At 35.0% G+C, this 14,187-nt stretch overlaps 1 protein-coding gene across 5 annotated transcripts in view; it reads left to right on the top strand.

Annotated features, from left to right (window-relative positions):
- The first annotated feature begins 5,881 nt into the window (after nt 1-5,881).
- LOC149548165 (putative nucleolar protein 5-2) overlaps nt 5,882-14,187 on the top strand; it is a 48,114-nt gene continuing 39,808 nt past the window's right edge. For 2 of the 5 annotated variants that reach the window (XM_089792205.1, XM_089792209.1), the window contains exon 1: nt 5,882-5,928. The gene's annotated coding sequence lies outside the window, so the exon portion shown is untranslated. The other 3 variants (XM_089792204.1, XM_089792208.1, XM_089792206.1) reach the window with 2 other exon arrangements.

The raw sequence follows: 14,187 nt of genomic DNA, 5'->3' as shown, positions 1-14,187 counted from the left end.
CACCAACATCTACTCTTACCTCTATGACCAAATCATTCCAGATGACCTCACTCATAATGAGAAGTGTCAACTTATCCACAATGCCTCTCATTATACCCTTATCTCTAGTGACCTATATAGGAGGGGTATATAAGGAACACTTCTTAGGTGCTTAGAAAGAGAGAAATCTAAATATGTGTTGGCCAAAGTCCATGAGGGCATGTGTAAGTCTCACTCTAACGGTCCTGTGCTAGCTCAAAAATTTCTTAGGGCTGGTTACTATCGACCTATCATGTAGAAAGATTTTGTTCTCTTTCCTAAATCTTACAATAAATGTCATATACATGAGAACTTGATTCACACTCTAGGAAGAGATTTCCCTCGATCTTGAATTTCCTCTTCAACAATGAGCTTTTGACTTGGTAGGCCGGATACATCACAACTCGTCTCAAGGTCATAAGTTTATCATCACTTCTATAGAGTACTTCACTAAGTGGGTTGAGATTTTACCTCTTTTAGCTGCTACAGAGAAACGATTCTTGTTGTTCATCCTAAATCATATCATCTGTAGATACGATGTGCCATCCTCAATAGTTAATTATAATGGAGGAAAATTCAAAAATAAAGATCTCAAACAATTGTGCAAGAAATTCAAGATTAAGCAATAATGGTCTTCTATTTAATACCCCCAAGGAAATGGTCAAGTAAAAGCCTCTAATGAGACCCTTCTTAAGATCTTGCACAAAATTGTTAACAAATCAAGTAGGGGTTGGCACCTCCAAATCAATCCCGCTTTATGGGCTTACATAATAAGCATTCACACACCTATGTGAGCCACTCCTTTCACCCTTGTCTATAGGGTTGATATTTTCTTACCTATTGAGGTTGAGATACCTATACTTTGAGTCTCCCTTAGAGGCCTGATTACAAATGAGGATTATCAAATTTCACACTTGCCAGAACTAGAACTATTGAATGAATGAAGAAAAATAACTTTTGATCACATGAGAGTCTACTAGAAGAGGATGTTTAAGAGTACAATAAGAAAGTCCACCGTAGAGCTTTTGAAGTTAATGACTTAGTCTTTAGAGAGAATCCCAAAAAATTGCAAAATAGGCAACATAAGGGAAATTTTGAACCTAATTGGTTGAGTCCTTTTATTATTACTGTTGCTTTTGGATATGGTGCTTATCAACAATCAACACTAGAGGGAGACCAACTCTGGAGCCTATCAACATTCTCCATTTGAAGAAGTTTTATGCTCGATGCTCTTAGCAGCTATAGCTTTGTACATATCTTATGATCCTAAAAAAAATTCAAAAAAAAAAAATATATGGGCATGAAAAATCCTAAAAAGAAAAATATGTCCTTAAAAAACGATCATTTTAGTGAAAACCTAGCAATGGGTGCTTTGATGCATCACCAAAAAGATCAAAATACCAAAAAACAAAAAAATCATAAAAAGTCCTGAAACCAAATCCTTCCAAGTGGTGAAAACCTGGAAGCAAGTGCTACTTTAGACCTATGTGCTCATATTTATCACTTCATAGTCTTGACACTAAACCATTTCACTCCATCACGTACATTTGTCTCCTAGTATAGAATTGGATTTTGTCTAGGTCTAAGGGGCATGAACTGTATCATTTTTTGTCTCTAGGATGTGCTGGTGTTTAGTGGCACCACTCCAACAATGTTTCTTAACACTTATCTTGACATTGAGTGTTTCTCAACACTTATCATATAGTCTACCTAGGGCTTACACTTTGTCAATAGTCTAGTTGTGTGATATATCTCACTTGCAGGCATAAATAAGAGAGAATCAACAATTTTCTTTTTCTTTTCTTTTCCACACTGTGCTTAAAATTAAACTAGTGAGATTTGTTTGTTGATTTTCTTTATGTGTTGCTTGTTATCAATTTTCATTGATGTTCCCTCCTTAGTTACTCTAGGATGTCACTTGATTAGAGGACTGGGGACATGGGGTATATTTTCTTTGTTTTCTGTATGTGCACATAGTTTTGATGACCCTAGGTGTCTTAAGCATATATTTTGCTCTAACCCCTTGAACATTTAGGTGATTTAGAACTATGTCCTTGAACGTTTCATTGTGTTTGTCTTGCAAGATTGTGCTTATGGCCATCTCAACATTTTGTGTCTTGATGTGAGCATAATCTTGCTACATTAAATTGGAATCTAACTGCACTGCCATCTTGACGTCTATGCTTTTGATGCATAGCTTACGTTCCTAGATCCTATCCAATATTGATCATATTCATATCTTCATAGTTAATCTTACACTAGTGATGGTTGTATGATCTTACTATGTCCCTTAATAATTCTCGATGATAATAAAAAGGACCTATTTAATTGACCCTTGCAAATCACACTTTGCATTTCATGATAGTTTGCATAGTAGGATTTTATTCTAGCTTGCATCTTAGGTCTTGCATCTTGATTGAGGAGATAGTCTTTGTCAGTCAACAATGTACATCCTTGCATCTTCCCTTCTTCTCCTCTCAATCATATCTTTCTCATTTCTTGGTCCTTTTCTCATTATCACTCTTCTTCCATCCTATGACGAAAGGGGTTAATCATACTTATTCAATCTTATCCAAATGCCTAGCTTTTAAATCATTTTCAACTATGTTGGAATTCTACAAAAATTGCACGCTAACCTAATTTCAATTTCCTAGGTCTGTTTTTCACAATAAAAACAAAATATGGATTCATCTTGATTGTTAATATTGTATTTCAAAACTATTTTCTTCTTTGTGCAGTTGACTGACCCTTTCAAGGCAACACTTTCACATCTTTTGAGACAAGTATCAATTCATCATTTCTACCTCTTCATCATCTCTTATTTACCATCTCATCATTTTTATTCTTCATTTTACCTAGTCCCCATATTTCATCATTTTAGTCAAACTAGGGCATATTCTCATCGCTTGATGGTCAAACTTGGTTTTATGATCTCTGCATCACTTATCTATCATCATGGACCTTATTTTGGCTCAATTTGATCATATCTATCTCATTTATGCATCTCCTTTATATCATTTCAATTTTGATTCTAAGGGGGCATGAATAACCTATCTTTCAGTGCTACAAATTGATGTTGTTATTTATATTTGCTTCGCTTGAGGTAGATGCTTGATCTAATCTATTTGCTCTTGGACATATAAGTTCTCATCACATCATATATTGTCTTATCTATCAATCTCCATTTCAATGTTTAGTTTTTGCTTCAAACTGTGCATTAGAATTATCTTGCTAACCTTTGTTCACTGCTACTTCAAGGTTAGTTATCTTACTGCACTTTGTTCACTGATTGTTCAAAGTCAGATATTTCAACTGGCTTGACATCAACATTCTTTGATTCAATGTATTTCCATATTGTTCACACATTAGTCAAATAGGGGAAAATGTAACCACCCAAAAATGATCGAGTAAACTACAAGACTCCTTTTTAACATTTTTAATCTCTATACTAGACAACACCTTATGCACTTAATCAACTTTGCAAAAGTAAATCCTTGATCAAATCATCAATTAATCATTTATTTGATTTTATCCTATGGTTTGAGCACCTTATCCCAAGTTTTATTTAATTTAAAGAACTTGCTCCCTTTCAATTAGATAAAAACCTCCTTTATCCTGTGTGGGCATATGAAAAAAGAATTTCCTAATTTAAACAAAAAAAAAAAAAAAAAAGACTTTTTGTCTACACATTGAATGCACACTTTCCAAGTGGGTGAAATCTCTTTTGCCTCTTAATCTCCTCCACTCATTTTTTTGCCTCTTAAACATAGCCTTTGATTTTGCCTCTTAATCTCTAACCATTTAGATCACTTTAAAAGGAGGCTTTCTCCTCACTCTCATAATCGTATACTTTCATGTTATTGTTATGTTGCTACTTTGATTCGTGAATTCTCGAGCACTCACTTTGCACTTGCATTCTTGCATACCAAATTGACATTTCCTTTCATTGCATTTACTTTAAATCGTATAGCTTAATTAGGAGGATACTAATCTTGAGTTTGTTAGTTTAACTTTACTTTCTTTGTTCTTGCATCTCATCTTAGCTTAATCTTGCACTTTCATTTTAGCTTAGTTTTGCATTGCATTCTCATTTGATTCTTGGATGCTAACGCTCTCATTGCTTGTACTCTCTAAATTTTCCATTCTACGGTGCACCTTGCAAGGGTCTTCATCATTTGATTCATTTGAGAGCCACCATGGTTTTGGTTCTTGCATTTTGTGTATAAGAAGCTATAAACTATCATGCAAGACTCCATTTCCCTTGGATAGAGGGGTTTAAAGAAGTGTGCCTACTTTTTAGCATACAAAGCCCACTTGCTCCCTTTCCATTGCCAAATCTGCCCATGGTTTGCAAGATCATCTATCTTCTCTTGAGCGCTTTTGTGGAATGGTGGGGATGCAGGTCAATATCAACAAAACTAAGGTTATGATTTTCTCTAATAATAAAAAACAACACCAACATGAATTTTATTACAATGGAAGTGTTCTTGAAGAAGTTGCGGAGTATAAATACCTTGGCATCGATTTCAACAAAAAACTAAGCTGGTCTAGTTGCAGGTATAAAAGGATATTAGGTGGGTGGAAGGCTTTTTATGCTCTTCAGAATAGGTGCCGTGAAGCAGAGTTGTGGGATTGGAAAACTATTCAAACCTTGTTCGGTCTTCTTGTGCTACCAGTTGTTCTTTACGGGTGTGAATTATGGGCCAACAACACTACTATAGCACAATGGAAACAAATCGAAGGAATCCAAAAGCGCTTGATCACAAGCAAGTTTAAAATCAAAAGCACTGTTCCATATGATATCATGCTAAGTGAAATGGGGGCTACTCCTATTGAGGCACTTGCTATGGTTCGCCTTCTAAGTTATCTAAAAAGAATCGAAAAAATGGAAGAGGATAGATGGCCTAAAGTGGTCTTTAGTGACACACTATGTCAGCGAAAAAGGACATGGATGCAACAAAACATCAAATGGATGAGTAAATGGAATATTTAATTCAATATGTGCCCCACAAATAATAAAAAAATAAAGGTCTTTGTCATGGAGAAATTCTACAAGAGAAATTGGAGAAGCGAGATCGGAAGGAAGAAATTATATTATATAAATGAGTTCAACCCCGCTTGTGATCAACTCCAAAAAGCATACATAGGAGCCAACATTTCTTGGAGGGCTAAAATTCTTATTGCTCAACTGCGAACCAACTCTCACCAACTTCGTTGTGAGACCAGACGTTGGAAGAGGCCAAAGGAGGTTTGGGAAGAAAGAATTTGTAGATTCTGCAATTCTGGGAAAGTGGAAACTGAACAACACTTTATTTTAGAATGTGAAGCCTACAAGAGTAGTAGAGATAAATTTGCGGACACTATATGTGACAGTTCTTGGCATAACCTATTCAACGAAGAGTACATTGAGCAATTGGGTGGACTCATCATCATCCTACACAAGCAACGAACATTGTTACTTAAGTCTGCTTGAGTTGTTTTGCTGTCCCATAGGCTATTTTTAGCCTCGTGGACGTTAAAATTTTATCTATCTATCTTGCCTTGGTTAAACTCTTGGATTCAATTCAACGATCTCAACAAGTTTAAAGACAAGTAAAGCAGCCATTCAAGATGCCCAATTTATTATTATCAATACAAATACTAATTTAATGGTGATGCGATGATTAATTTTGAATCTACAAGTTTACAAGTCAAATTGATATTATAAAACAAACATTTGGTATGACAAAATAAAAGAAAATTGAATATAAATTTTAATTGTGTAAAATCAAAATTTTAAATAAAATAAATTTATGAACGAACTAAAATCACCTGCAACTAATTTTTTTTGATTTTAAAACTATACTAACAAAACATATTATACACAGATCCTTTCACTCGAGAGTACGATACCAATATGTGAAGTCCTAGGTATACATTTTTTAACTGTTACAAATATTTAGCACAAAAGAATTTGTTCGGGTGGCAAGAGAAGAGGGGGCTTAGGGTTTTAGAAAGACGTTTATTGTTAAAGCTGTTGTGTAATCTTTTTAATGGATTCATTTTTGTTCTTCTGCTTATCAAGTTCGGCAACGTGCACCTGGTATGTACCTTTTACTCTTTCGTCCCTAACTTCATAGTTACTTCCGCTTTCCTTCATAGAAATGTAGAGCAGAGAATGCTAAATTCCAAAACCCTTTTTCTTATGTTTCTTTCACTCAATTTTATATCTTGGCTAATGCTATTTTTGAGCTTTAGGGTCTTCAGCGATGTTTTTACCTTTTATCGTTTTCCTTTTGCTTTGTACTTGGTTCCTTTTGCCGCCGTGAGAATTTTTTCTTGGTTTGTTTTGCTCGCGTGGAAGTTAAAACTTGAGTAATGTACAACTAAACTTTTTAGATTCGTCAGCTTCTGTTCTACAAGGGAACCATCTTGCCGTAAGGGTGTTTTGAACCTGCTTATTTGAACATCCTCAGTCATCATTCCATCACAACTCTTTGGTTTTACAACCCATGCCATTTGTTTCAGTGTTTGGAGTTTAACTTTCAACTTAGTTGTGAAATGAAATGATTCTAATCTTGTCCGTGGGTCTGAGCTTAGTAAGGAGCGTAGGTTTCATTAAGCTAATGTGGAGTTGAAACTCTTTTAAATGCTTTTTCGTGGTCTTTTGAAGAGTTCTTAGTCTGCATTAAGTGTCTCCGGATGGGTGTCCCATTGTTTTGCCAGAGTTTCGATTTGGAGCCTGAATCGACTATCTAAAGGAAGGTGTTTTCCACTATAAGATCAAGATGAATTACACACAGTCGTGCAATGTTCAAATGCTGCATACTGTGGGTTTGGCTCTAATAATTAGTTTCAATGGTATGCATACATGATCTAGCCTTAAGCTCCATGATAGTTTTGTATGTCAATTGTGAGTAATATGCAAAGCTGAAAATCTTAACACCGTGAGACAAGCTTGCAGCTTTGCAATTTGCAGTGGATTATTTTAGTAAGGTGCATCATACATGCTCATCAGATGCAACTTACTTACCTTTTAATACCATTAGTTTTATACCTTTTGGCATTGATTGTCATGCAATAAACATGACACTATCATTCATATGGACGCACCACAAATCTATGAGTTTTGGCACCATCTAGTTGTACTCATCTGTGAGATTCTAGATAAGAAGATACTGAATATTTATTAGAAAACCTAGTTTGTTGTAATTAGGGGTTGAATGTGATATCCTTCAATTATAAATACATGAATTTCACCCTTGGTCACAGACTTAAATTGAAACAAAGTAGGGTTAAAGATAACATTCACTTTGATTTAGACCTTGCAAACAAGTTAGGGATCATTTATATTCATAATTCATAAAATAGATCTCTTTAATTAGAAATAAGCAAGTACTAGGAGTATTGATCTAATCACAAGATTGCTTAAGTCAGTTTAAGAGAGCTCTACCATAGGAATGGTAGGGTGTCTTGATAGGGTGCCTTAGAGATCCCTTACCCTAGGCCCAAGAGCAGGTAGTACCATTCCTCTTGGCTTTAGGTGGCCTTTGCCATCCATATGAGGTGCAACATCTAGTGAGGTGTCCTATAATTACTCCCTTCAATCTTCCCATCGCTATCTTTTTTTTAATCATTGATCATTCTTAAAGCACTCAATTACCATGATAGAGATTATGAAGAGTGTTCATAATAGGGTGCCCTAGAAGTTCACCCTTTCTAAGCCCAAAGACAACATCCTTTGTACCCCCTTGGCCCCATGGGACTTCTTGATCTTATACCATGAAGTGGTGTACCTAGAAGATGATCCCATCACCATTCCCCTACTTGTAATTCCCAGTTTCTTCACCATGGTTGATTGCAATAATTGGACATTATATGTGTCTACTATATCAAATCATTCATAGGTAGTATCACCTCCCTAGGTCAGCAATATATCTTTTATGCTATGTTAGGTAATCACAAATATCAATGCATATTGATTCAAAGGTATGCAAGTGTACTCAAAATTACTCTATTATGTAAGGAAATGAACACCACAATACATATTTTGTTCTTTTAAGTATTGTCCCTTCCCTTGTGATTTGGTGATTGATGAATGAATGCGGGTTCAACAGAGTGATGCTAAAATGATTGATATTTGAATGATGAATTTATTAATTTGCTAGAACACGCAGAAGCAAATCTACAACAAACCAAAACAAAACTGGTGATGGGAACTGCCCCTTCCTGGCAACAGGAGCTAAGTTGAAACTGTTAAAAAAAATTATTCTATGAATCTGCAAGCATTGCAAAGCATGAAAATTTATTATACAATTTAATATCTCAAGATCAAACCACACAAATCTAAATTCACAATTAAGTCTAAAGCAAACATGAATTAATTAAAATATTTAAATTAATATAATAATTCTATGTATGAAATTAAAATAACACATGAAAAATATAAACACATCTAAAACAAATCACCAATATGATTACATAAATTAAAGTACATAAGCTATACACTAATTCTATGTATAAAATCAAATGAAACTAATAACACACATAAATCTCTTTCTTACATGCCTCCTCAATAAATTTGTTTACAATATATAAGAGAGCTCCAATGCTCTATTTTTGGCCATTTCCATTTATTACACAATGTAGTTATAACAAATTCTGAAAATAATGCATGGCATAGTGGTCAAGGAGTGGAGGTTAGGAATGGAAGGTCATGGGTTCAAACCACTGACCTTCTTATTGTCTTTTTTAAGTGGCAGCTTTGTTTAAATACAAAAAGGCATGAGTTTGTTACCGCCAAACATGCATAGATGAGTGGTGAAGCTAATAAATGGGATGGGGGAGGTTGCATGTTCAAATCTTACACCATCTTATTTTCGACAAACAATATTATCCTCATATTTAGTCATAAATTAAAGATGAATTTGTTATAATAAATAATATGGAACTATGTCTTGTTTGTGATCTCTTTGATTTTCCATAATCTTCTCCTTGATTTTAGCCCACAATCTTCACTTTGAGCTTAGAAATGATAGCTTTTATAGATTGTCATATTGATTCAACAGTTATGATTAATCCAAGATGTGGAGGGTTGTTCTTTTGTTCTCAGTTGATCTATGTGATTAGCTCTAATTGGTTTATTTGAATTTAACTGTCCTTTAGTGATGACATGTAATTCAAAGCTTTTATTTAATTTGTTTTAATTAATTACTTTAGCCATGCATTTAAGTGGGATTGAGTTAATTAACTGGCTAGAGGTAATTAATAGGAGATTAATCAAATTTAATGATGTTTGATCATTGATTGGACCAATTTGATGGATTATGCTAGTAATCAGGTAATTGGACTAGCATAATTAAATAGGTTGGTTTGAATTAGGGCAAATACGACTTTTGGTTAGACTAGCCCATTTTAGGGTGATTTTATTTTCCCATTTTGAATTGATGTGCGAGCAGCGCATTGATTCAAAGAAATAGATAATTTTGACTTGGTGAATAGTTTGATATGAAGCAATTAAAGCATTTTTGATTAGTAACTGATTCTGAGCTTGATTGAGCGATGTTCGATTGAAGATGTGAAACGATCAATTTTGAGCTTGATTATACAAGAACTAACCATATCGACTTCGAGCTTAATTGAACTAGATCGATAAGAGCTAACCAAATTATTCAATTTGATGTGAAGCGATGAAATTGATCAATTTCAGATAAAAATACAAAAAGCAATGATGCCTGATATGACAATAACTAGTTTGATGTGGTGCGATGAATCTGATTAACAGCTCCAAGATGATTTGATTAGACATAGATAATCAACTTGATATGAGTCCTTATGAAGTTAATTATCAAACAATCTGTTGTGAGTTTTCACACCATCGCCCCAAAAACTTTGGGGACCCCCTTTTTTTGATCGCCTTGGCAATAATATTTTAAGTTGTCCAAAAATGTCCGGTCTTAGAAAATTTTACTTCTTGGACGCCTTCGGATCAAGAGGGAGGAGGTTAAATTTATTTTTCACCCGGTTTTAAGCTTGATTTTCCAGAACGAGTAATTTTATCCTTAGGTCGAACAAGTTTCAAAGAACAACACTTGGCAAAATAAAATTGTAAATTTTGTACTTAGACGATTTTTTTTTTGAAAATTTGGATATAATTGTATAAAATTGAGTAATTTTCAAAAAATGAAATTTTTGTTAGATTTGGGTTTTTTTGGAAAATCTTGAATTTTTTCGGTAAAAAAAAAAAATTAATTTTGTGATGGTGAAATCAAATTGCAAAATTGATTTTGGATTCTAGAGATGATTTATTTCTGTTAAAAAATTAAAATTGCATAGCAAAATTGATTTAGATTAAATTGCAAAAATTGGCATTAAATGGATTAAATCTGCTTTGAAGATTTTAAAATATTTAAAGAAATTAGTAATTTAAAATTGAAAAAATCAATTTTGGCTTGCTAAATCCGATTTTTAATGATATATTAATTACTAAATCATCATTAAATGAAAATGTTTAGCATCTCCAAGGCTTTATTAAGTTTATTTTTGCAATTTTGGTCTAACCGGCAATTTAGAAATGCAAATTTCATTGTGGCAAAATTAATTTTTAGTTTATCATTTAATTCGGGCCAGAATTGTGCATTAATTAATGTTTTTTTCCCCCCCCTAGGTGCAAGTCGGCCAGCTAGAGAAGGCAAGTGAATTGGGTATAAGGGGGATCTCCTTCCCCTTACCTCCTCATTCATTCCATCCTCCTCTTCCATGCTTGGGCGAATTTTGAGGAAGGCAACCATTTTTGTTAAGGAAGGCGATTTTTTCTAGAGTTTGGCATTCTTGCAAAGGTGAATTTTCATGGTTGGCAATCTGATTTTTTTCTATGAAGGCTGCATTTCTGCCCTAGGCAACTTCTTGTGGCAAATCATAATTTCTTGCCCTAAAGGGCAATTTTTGTGGAGTTGAAATTTGTGGAAGACAAAATTCTGATTTTCTAGAGGGGCTGCGATTTTCTCCTAGAGATTGGACGATTTTGTTGGTAAAGAAAAACAAGTAATAAAGTCTGATTTTTTTGGCACATGCATAGGCAATTTCAAGTGGACAAAATCTTGATTTCTTCAGCTAGGGCATCAATATTTGCAAGGGGCTTGAAATTCTTAGGTTTGATCCGAAATTCAAAAGAAGACTCGACCATTGATAAAGGTAAATTCAATTCATTTAGAGTTGAAAGTGGTCCTTAAGTGGATTTCGCTCTTTTGTTCTTGTCTAGTTTTGTTTCTCTTGGTTCTTCTTGCATTCATCATCCACCACTTTATCATCTCATCCTAGGTTGAAGATTGGAGATTGATAAGGGTAGAATCCATGATAGGACATTTGAAGAGGAAGAAATAAGCTAAACCACCCTAGGTTGAAGTTGGGAGATATAAGGGTAGTCCATATCACTTAGAACGAAGGGGAAAAAATAAGTGTTTAGGATGGTAGATGTTAATGCAAGCAAGAATCTTAAGGGAACAAACACTAAGAAAGACAAAGAGGATATGATGCCTAAAACAACTTTCTTCTTGAAAATGAGGTGAATAATCGATACCAATGTCGATACAGTAAACATGATACAGGTAAAGGACAGACTAAAGGAAGGACAATCCCCTATGGCAAAGAAGATATACAGGAGCGGAATTGTACACGCAACAACTTTTCCTCCTACCTTGCCTTTTCCAAAATTGGTTATGGAGTGCGCATCCAGGTTTGATCTGATTAGTAAATCCATCATTTTTGATGAAGGGAATAGGGTGTTGGCCAACATTGGCGGACATGCAATCAAAGAAGCATTTAACATTCCCTAGTACAAGAGCATGATAGTGGTGATGATGGATCAGGCAGCCAAATCATTTCAAGATAACCAAGACGCTTATTTCATGCATCTAAAACAAGATTGGCTACATGAGGGAAAGAATGGAGTAACCAGATCATCGAGGCTCACAGTGATAGATTTCAAATTAGAATATGGTGATCTCATTGTGCTCCTCAGCCGAATCACGAGCCTAGCTCAAGGTATGCAATTCGAAAACTGGATGTACTTCTTTATTGATGAAATTGAAAAAGGAAAAAGAAGATTTGACTGGGCAAGGATCATAAGCGAGAATTTAGAGTTGCAACTTAGAACCGTACAAAACCAAAAGCAATTCTATATGGGATCTTATCTATTTTATTTGATTGCTAGATTGTATAAAAATCCGAGACATAAGGCCTTAGGAGAAATTGGCAGTGGGTCAGGGCAATATTTGGTGCATGAATGCTATTTGCAGCTTCATTTGCACAACAACAAGGACTATAAAATGTTTTGTGATGCCTTTGCCATGAAGACAGTAAGGGTATTACAGGGGACACCTACTAAGAGACTTTCATCGGAAGCAAAAGCAAAGATAAAGAAATATAAGAGTTGGTTCATTCAATTTCTAAAATTCACATACATTAGAGTGGTAGGAAGCATAGTTTGTCCCAAGAGGCTTCCAAGATACCCACTCGACAAGGTAGTTTTGATGGAATTGGCTAGGCAACTTGAGCATTATGACAGAATAATGGGACTCGAAGGTAAGACAAGGATTACCTTCTCATTCAGAATTGGCAGTGACAGTGGCCTCAATCGTGTCGCCTTTGCAGCAGCAGAGAAGGAATTGGAATGGTATCATCTAGGATGGTACAGAGCAAGGCAAGGATTCGATCTTAATGGTCTTATCAAGGTATCTCACTGAAATGCATTTAAACATGTTCCCGCTATAGAAGACTTTTGGGCTAATGCCAAGGATGACTTTCATGTGAGAAAGCTAGCTTTCTCAAGGTTGTCGGTGACATGATGAGAGATATCAAATGGAGAGTCCTTGATATTCCCGATCAACTGAATGATGATGGAGATGTGCTGAGAGAAGATTATGATACATTAGAAGGAACAAAGTTGAATCCAGTAGATTGGGATGATCATCAGGATCCTTCCTTGGAGGCAGTTACAAGAGCAGTTGATTTGCATACTAAGTCATGGCACAATGAAAGATTAAGGAAGCTACAAAGTCAAAGGATTCTGCTTACTTATGAGAAGATGAATCCAAAAGAAGGTCCAATGGAATCAGTCGGACAGAAGAGTGAAAGAAGTAGCCGGCAATAAGAAACATTTAGAAGCAAGAAGAGAGCTTTGGAGGTTGAGAAAAGCAAAGAACATTTGGAACCGCCATGTAATGGACACCCTTGGATGTCCCAAAAAACTAAACCAAATTGTTGAAAGGAATTATGTCAAACAGTTTGCATTCAACTTCTTAAAACCCCTTATAACTCCGGAAATCAAACGTTTATTTGTTTGTTGTGTTTCATGCATGGAATTGGTATCATACAACATAAACAAGAAAGAAACTACAATAATATGCAAAGTGGAAATGAACTGCTGCTAATAAAATATTATTTTCAGAATTCATAAAACCAAATACATGGCAGATTTATCAACTCACTAATTACTTCAGCAATATTGTCATAATACTCCAGCCCATGCTTACGAACTTGCTGCTACAATACTTTGTCCTCCAATCAGTCCACTACCTTCATAATACCATTCCCTCCAAGCGGCATAAGCGTCGGACAAGTAGTGAAGAAGATATGAGCAAAATATCAAATCTGCCTGTAGCCGAAAATGCAACTAAACTGCCCAATAATGAAGCCAATAAGAAAGAATTCCAAAGGCCAAACCCCAAGGGAATGACGTCTAGAATGTTACAAGAGAGGATAGACGTCCTCAAATGCCAAGAACAAAGCTGCAACTCACACACCAATTTCTTCTCATATTCAACCTGTCTAATGAAGCTACAAATGCTTCCTTTTATTCTATTCCCACGGGTCCGCTCAACTCATATGGGCAATGTGGGATAAAGATGTGTAATATAAAACATATATTAAAATACCCCTTATGTCTCCCTTGGGTACACATCACCATAAAATAAATATTAAAGTAACACTTTAATATTTTACAATTAAATTAGACGTTACTTTAATAAAACTTCAGGCATTAAAATGTATTAGCAATCGGACTCTGAATAATGCGAGTGATAGCTCATCGGAAAGCTCTCACCGAGGAGTATCGAATCCAATCACCAAAATTGACCTGCACTGTGTCCTGCCGATTTACTAAAAATAGTAAGTATGCCTGAAACTGAGTAA

This window comes from Cupressus sempervirens, chromosome 7, assembly GCF_028749045.1.
Source record: "Cupressus sempervirens isolate cs-2001-9-10 chromosome 7, ASM2874904v1, whole genome shotgun sequence".
NCBI lineage: Eukaryota > Viridiplantae > Streptophyta > Pinopsida > Cupressales > Cupressaceae > Cupressus > Cupressus sempervirens.
The sequence above is the reverse complement of the archived record's forward strand: the minus strand, read 5'-3'. Positions and strand labels throughout refer to the sequence as shown.